Source organism: Nanorana parkeri, unplaced genomic scaffold (genome assembly GCF_000935625.1).
Source record: "Nanorana parkeri isolate BGI_ZX_2015 unplaced genomic scaffold, ASM93562v1 scaffold986, whole genome shotgun sequence".
In the NCBI taxonomy this organism is placed as follows: domain Eukaryota; kingdom Metazoa; phylum Chordata; class Amphibia; order Anura; family Dicroglossidae; genus Nanorana; species Nanorana parkeri.
The window spans coordinates 650384-658676 of NW_017307254.1; positions in this window are offsets into that span (position 1 = coordinate 650384).

Consider the following 8293-nt stretch of genomic DNA (forward strand, 5'->3'; position numbering starts at 1 on the left):
CTTACAATTCCTACCACACCTAAAGGGCCTAGTATGGCATTTGGTGGAAACCCCATGCACTTTGTTTTTTAACTGGGGCCGGGGAGACCCCCTCCTAACATTCCTACCAGGCCTAAATGGTCTGGTAGCCATTGGGGGAGGAAAACCTCATGCTTTTGTTAATCTTCTGCAAAGAAAGAAGAAAAAAATGATTTTTGTCACTTTGCTGCAACGAAGATTCAGCCAGGACGAATATTCGTACAGACTCCCACTAACGAAATTTGTCCGTCATTTTCGTTATCGGAAATCCGGATTTGTTTTCATTAGTCATTGAGATATGTCCGAATAACTAATCTTTCCAAAACGAATCACACATGTCTAGCCAATAGCAGGCTTTGTTTTCGGTCTACTGCCCGATGTAACATTGCTTTTTACTGCGCCTGTCTGGCCGCACATCTCCTCTTTCCTGCTACCGCACAGCCATGGGGAGACCCAGCATAGCACTGCGTAGTCCCACACAGCCCTGGTGACCCTCCACACAGCCCTGGTGACCCTCCACACAGCCCTGGTGAGTAACAGTATATAGCTTCATATTATTCTGCATTGCTGTATAATGTATTCCTGGGATTTGTAGTCTTCTATAGTTGGTGGTATTCTGCATTGCTGGGATTTGTAGTCCCTCTACAGCTTGGAGTCAGTGACAGAACTAGCAGGGTCACAGTGGTTGCAGCTGCTTCCAGGCCCTAGCGCTCCACTATGGTCCTAAAATCATTTAGTCTGTATTGTTTTTTAGAAAAACTGTCACATTACAGGAAAAAAGTATTGGTAATTGGTATCAGCAAGTACTAGAGGAAAAGTATCTGTACTTGGTCTGGAAAAAATGGTATCTGTGCATCCCTAATTTAGTCATCCACATGGAAGCGCACACTGCCCGTTCGGCATTGCGGTCATCGGAAGCCCGCCCCTCAGGGGGCGTGGCTTGCAATCATCGCAAGTACGATCTGCCTATGCAAGATAGGCAGATCGTACGTTTTTTTTTTAAAGTACCTTACAACCATCGCAAGACAGAAGTCTTGCAATGGTTGTAAGGTGTGTGCCCAGCCTTACAATCTGAAAGTCAGCTGATACATTCCTATCTGGCTCATCTTTAAACCCTTGTCACCCAAATTTGTTTGTGTGACCACTGTCACTGACATGCACTGGTTAAAACTTGCCCATTTTCAGTCGATGGCTTATCAAAGTGTATTTTATGTCATATGCAGCTTCCTATAAACTAAAGATTTGTAATACTGCAAAACATTCAGAACAAAATCATACTCATTTCTTTATGTAGATGGAAACCATTATCACTAACTTCCCAAATGTTAGCATTAAGTATGCATTAACACAAGTACAGTCATTTGAAATGCACAAAAGTACTTTTTACAGTCTGTATCTGCATTCATGTGACTGCAAAACAGGAGTGTATGCTTTTTGAGTGGCGGGCGGAGCTCTCAGCAAGGTCAGTACAGGAAGCAGGTAATGTATCTGACTGCCCAGACTGAGCCCTACCAGAACCCAGTCATTAATTTGGCACAAACACTTCAAAGAAAAAGATCCATCTGCACACCAGGTATCACTGGAACAGTTTATTGCAGACAATACAGCCTCATTGTGTCCTGCCCAAGATCCGCCCCTCCAAATTATGGGCTTAGTAGTAGATCAATTTGGCACATCTTCAACAAAGGAATCTTCAGACATGCTCAATGGTTTTGAATACATAATGAAGTAGCACTGTTTCCAGGGGCCAGCAACGCTAGGGGATCAGCCATTTTAATAGCAGATGGTCCCCCATTGTTGGTCCGGCACAAGAAACAAGGGGATGCACAAGGGGATTCCGGTCAATAGCAGATTGAGTAAAAGTTACATGAAATTTAAGGCTTTAAAATTTGAACAATGCACGCAGCCGTGAGCTTGCATGCCGGACAGACACCGTGGGACAGGAAGAGACCACAGTCTGCGCTGGATTAGAGACTGGCACCAGTGCTGGAAGGACTGTTGGAAATGAATGGAAGGATGATGATCACATCAAGAGGCATCACAAGAGGCAAGTATAAAAAGCAGAATTAGAATGGGAAAAGAAAAAAGTGAGGAGACCTAACCTGTCTAGAATAAGTCTATGCCATATAGGAGATAACTTTGGTCCTCAGCCCCCCCAAAAATACAACCTCTAAATTACTTTTTATGAAGTGACACAAGAGTGAATGAACCTGGAACGATTTATTCCACTAATAAAATTAAACCAAGGCCATGAAAGTTATAAGCAGTAGCGTACCAGTCTTTTTAATGTCTATAGTACTTTGGGAAATCCTAGGCAATAAAACTCTGGAATTGGTCTCCATTGAATATAGTGAATACCCATCGCTGGCTGTTTACATTTTTGACAGTTTCCCCACTCATGCATGAGTGGAGGTGGGTAGGTAAGTAATGTGCACATGTAAAGTGCTGCGTAATTGTCAGCGCTATATAAATACCAAAAGTTAAAAAAACAATATAATTAAAATCAAACGTTGTAATATTACAAAATGGCCACCAGATGGCGCAAAAGGAGAACAGGAAATAACTATATACTTTATATGCTCCTTTAGTGTCATCTAAGGGCCATAATGCACTATTATAAGCAGAACATTAGAACATAATTACACTTGTAAAAGGGCAAATTTAAAGAACGTTGGTTTGTGCATATATATTTGCACAGAACAAACATTTGCAGATCTTCTTTATTATTCAACCCTATTTCTCCCAGCTACTGGAAAGAATGGAACTCTCTTCTCACAATACAGAGATCGGGTTTAAACAACCAATCACCAGACCTGAGTACTGCCCCAGGGTGGAGAATGATTATTGACATTGTGTAAGATAAATCCTCAGCCCAAAGTGCAATAGTGGGCATGGGATGACTGACGGTTTGGGCAGGAGGTGCTAGGAACAGCAGAGTCCTGTTTTGATATGTGCGCTCACACCTCCCACCAACAGGGGGCAAACAGACAAATGCAGACACGACTACGGTTTCCATTCATGCAATAGAAGCTTTCCTTGCTGTGTGAGCGCGCTTTGTCTGTCTCTACAGTGTGCGTGTCCTGTGTTTGATCACCTAAACAAATTTGCTAAGTTGGGTGAAGATGTGCTGGTGGCAAACTCACGAGTTGGCTGCCCTAGATGTCACTGCTACTCCTAACAGGCGGGAGAGCAGCCCATCTAGTCTGGGTGGTGAGGGTAATACACGGAGGCCTAGACAGGTTGTGGTAATAGGGGATTCTATCATTCGGAGAACTGATAGAATAGTTTGTCACCCAGAACGCCTCAACCAGATGTGCTGTCTCCCTGGTGCAAGGTTTTGGCATGTGGTGGACAAATTACTGGGAGGGGCTTGGCTGTTAATATTCCTGGCTATGCTCTCTTTTGGAGAGACCAGAAAAAAACGAAAAGGTGGCAGTGTTTGTTTCTATGTGATCTGTGAGTTGGGGAATAGGTAGCGAGTGTAATTGCTCCCTGGGTGAGCAATCTTGAGAGGCTTATAGAGCAATCCAGCAACTTTTCTTCCAAAAAGTGGTGAGTTTGTTGGTGCATTTAGACAAGCTATATGCAAAGAGAGCAACAGCGTGCGGGTAGGTGGACGGGTGAGGGTGCGGGAGGGAGCTTGGGCCGGTCTTCCCATGTGAAATTGAATTACATGTGCAGCTACCCCGAAGGTAAGACCTAGCGCTATCTTCGGGATTTCTGTGATATAAGACCTACCCCGAACTAGGTCTTATTTTCGGGGTAGGTCTTATATTACAGAAATCCCCGAAGATAGCACTAGGTCTTATTTTCGGGGTAGGTCTTACTTTCGGGGAAACACGGTATATTTTGAAGAACTGTACTGATACATAGCTAGTCAGTGGCAGTCAGAGGTCACTGCCCTCAAGGGTGCCTTTTAGGATATCCTGTTATAAAGTGTGATGTGTCAATGTTTCAATTTGTAAAGAAAAAAAATATTTTTCTATATTTATGATTATTATGGCATTTTCTGGAATAGTAGTGCCCATGTAGTGACATTAAAGCAAACATTTTTGTCTTTGGTTTTAGCTGATGTATTATTTATGGATGGGGTACCCTCGACCCACCATTAATAAATCTTTTTGCTAATAAACAAATACAAAACTGTGTATATTCCCCCTATCCTAAGGCTACCAGCACACCAGTCCTACAGGCACACGGGCTGGGATCCCTGTGGGTGGATGGCCTCAAGAGTGAGAGCACCATGACCTCCCCCCTTCACATGCTAACACCAGCTTGTATGCTTAATCCTAAAAATAGAGGTGGTTTTCTGAAAGCACCAGTGCATAATTCTGGTAGCAGGGGGACTTGCGTCACCAGGACAGGAAGTCACAATCAGCATTAAAAACTACTCAGAGGTTTTAATCTTTTCTCACTCCACTAAATAAACATATTTTTGTTGCTGCCTGTGTACTTGTTGGGGAGATTTCCCAACACGTATTCCTCTGGTGGGGAAATGTCCTCAATGGGTCACAGACAGTAATAAAAACATGACAGAATTTCCAAACCTTCTGCATGCTCATATTCACAGCCCCACTCTATCCAAACTAAAAAAAAAATCATAAGGGAATTATCATAAAGGAAATAATTTGTTAGTGTATTTAAGGGCCAGTGTCTACAGACTTTGGGCGTCTTTTGATGACATCATTTTCAGACACTTCTTAGAGCATTCTGAAGTAATTGACAGATGCATTTTATCTGCATTTGAGCTTGTTCTGACCTGCATCTCACCTGTTTCAAGCCAGTTTGCATTCCCATAGACTGATATTTAAAACAAAAATTAAAATGCCCGGTGACACAGGCTCTAATAATGATAAATGTAAATATGATATTTTTTATATAAAAGTAACCATGCACTGAAGACTAGGGATGAGGCTCGAGTTTGGCACTACTATGGGTTGGATGTAAATCCTGCAGTTTGGAGATGTACAGTCCGGGTGAATACATGTGCAGATTCCCGCAGGAGAATTTTTCTAAACCATAATGCACTGCATGGCCTTTGAAATATGGCCAGCAGGCTTAGAAGGGCCAATAAGGGGGCTTTGGTTAAACTTGCTTCCATGTTATAAACAGGGGGGCACAAAGCATCCATAATGTCAGTGAATTGGAAGCTGTTGTAGGGAAAGCATAGGAAAAGCTGACAAACTGCACAGGGAAAAAAAGGGTCAGTTTAAAAAACTTTCATTTTGATTGCTAGTTTGCAATCAAGGTAAATCAACCCCTTTGCTGCCTTTTTTGTCCCATTAATTGGGGTTTTTGTTTTTAATTTTTTATGGTTGACTTGAGATCAGTAGTCATTTGTAGTTGTTGTTCCACCCATAGTGAACTTTTGTCCTTTATTTGGTGCAAGGCTTCCTTTGTTACAAGGCCACAAGATGGCCGTATATAAACCATCTATACTAGTGCAAATGAACAATGGCTTAAAGGAGAACTATGGGGTTAGGGCTTTTCCCCATAGTTCTCCGAAGGGTAACGGGAGGACAAAAACTAGCTTCCTCCCGTTACCCAAAGCTCAGTATACCGCGAGCTGCAGCTCGTGGTATACTGAGACGCCGCAGCTGAAACGGATCCCGACAATTATGTCTGGATCCGCCCAGCTGCGTGACTGACAGCTGGCTCTGCCTATCTAGAGGCAGAGCCAGCTGTATCCGCCCCCTCACACGTCAATTACGCCAGTCAGCGCTGGAGGATCGGAGCGGGGAGGGGGAAATCCAGTCCCTCCCCTGTCAAGGCTCTCTGCAGGGACAGGATGGAGAAGTGAGCGAACGCCGGTATGTGTTCGCTCACTTCCCGATGTACTGAGCCGACCTGTGACAGTTTCATTGTCACAGGTCGGCTAGAACGATGAGGATGAGTGAAAAGCACTCACCTCATAGTTCTCCTTTAAGGAAAATTAACTATATAAATCTTCAATTCACAGTAATATGAATATTACTCATGACTATGCGTAGTATCATATTTATATGCAATAGATGTAACAGCACATAGAGTATTTGCTTGTTTTTGACCATCTGTCCGTGGAGTTGCTTTTTGTTCACAGCACGCTGCTGCATCGTTTGAAAGTAACAAAAATAAGTGCAAAAACATTGTGCAACTAAATCACTTCACATAATATTACACATTCACCACACCCCCTATTCCCACAGTAAATATGAAATTTAGGCATACGCCAGTCAAGCTTATTATCCCTGCTGGCCAATTTTACACTCAAGGACCCGCAGTATCTTAATTCCTATAGTAAAGCCCCAGCCTGTGCTCTTCGTCTATAGTAAATTTGGGCCTAGCCTTGCTCTTTAAAATTATTATGAGGGTGTGGCTTGCGTCTTTATGTGAGAAGGAAGTCAAGAAGTGAGCTCCCGTAGTAGATCCTGTCATGATCCTGTGTAGCCTCTGCCTTTCTTAACCGCCTTATCTTTATGAAAGCACAGTGGACTGGGCTGCCCCTAATCGATTTACAGAAAAGGTAGACATTCCTCTGTAGTCTGCTATGACTAGGAAGTTGGAATGGACTCCAAAAGAGAAGCAGCAGCATGTTTGGAGTGATTTGCTCAGCAGCCAGATACACAGGTTAAACAGATTAAGAATGCCCCTATGAGAGACAAACTGGGGAGTGAATCCACAGAGACTGTAAGTAACGAGAAAAATCTATGAAAAGTCCTAAAGAGACAACAAAAGATGGTTATTAAGAGCCTATGATTACAGATGTTTACTTTGCTGTATAAGCAGAGTTCAGTGGTTCTTTTTCTTCTCGTGCTGAACAAGTATATGATATAAGAAACAATATATCACTTCTTTGTCATGATTTGCAAAAAAACAGGGAGAGGACTGCTGCATTAGAGGGTCATGTCAGTGATTCAGAGGATATCACTAAAGCGTTATCGACGGATGTTAAACTAGCTTTGCAGAAAATCACTTCCATTGTGTTAAAGACTGATGATATTGAAAAGAGATTACGTGCAATAATCTGCATGCTATGGGGCTACCAGAACACATTAAAGGAAATAATGCTGTTGATTTTGTTGAGAAGTGGCTGCTTGAGATTGTTGGCACAGAACGTTTGACTGCTGTGGAAAGGACGCATAGAGTTCCATCTCACTCTCTCCCTCCAGGAAGTTTTCCTAGGCCTTTGCTGATCGGACAAGTAAAATATACAAATAAAGAATAGATTAGAGACATATCTTTAGCTGGATCTTTTTTGCAAGAAGTCCAAAAGAAACAAGTCCAAATTTAGGAAGTTAAAAACACCTTTAACATTGTTCCAAAAAACTACAATCCTAGTAGTGTAGGGGTTTTGAACTTTTTTGTAAATACATAATTTATTAAATATCTTAAAAATGTCATGATTTAGCCATAAAATACATACATGATTCCTCAATTCTATTCTATAAGATCATGATTTACAGAAAATATACAAGATTCATGGATTCCTCATTAATAGTCTCATTTCATATTCAACATATTTTACATAATATATAAAACCATGGGCAAAATCCCATTCAATTGTTTCATATTCTTATCACGTTATTATAATGCAAAACTCCACAAATTTCCAATGCGTTTCGTTCATGTACTTCATCAGGGAATATTGTGGTAGGAATCTAAGAATATATAATCCATTGTTCATGTATCCATATATATATATGCAATGCTCATTCTTTAGTATTCTATATGCTGTAACACGCTTGCAGGGCTTAGTCCCGTCACTTACCCAAGGTCCAGAGATCATCTGCAAATCTATCTCCGAGTGACGTGGATCAGAATCCCGCACCTCACAATATTGACAGCGGACTCTGCCTATCTGGAGGCAGAGCCAGCTGTGCCCGCCCCTTCCCCTGTCCGTTCCTCCAGTCAGCGCTGCGGGAGCGGTGACACTTCCCGATCTATAGAGTCCGCATGTTACAGTTTCATTGTCACAAGTCGGCTCTAACTATGAGGATAAGTGTAAATCACTCACCTCACAGTTCTCCTTTAACTCCTGTATTTAGTATCTGGAGGTTGGAAAAGCAGGGAACTTTTAGAAGTTTGTTGATGTAATTGTTTTGTTTTTTTTTTGGGTGAAAATGGAGCTTTCACTTTTTCATGGATTCATTGACTTTCCTGATGTGATCTATTACAGGAGTGCAGCATGGCATTTGTAACCCTCAGTTTTCTTTTTTCTTTTGTATATTTGTAGGTGTCTGTTGTTGGTGTTTGTGTTGTTATTTTTTGTACAGCCTCACTGCCTGGATGGAAGCAG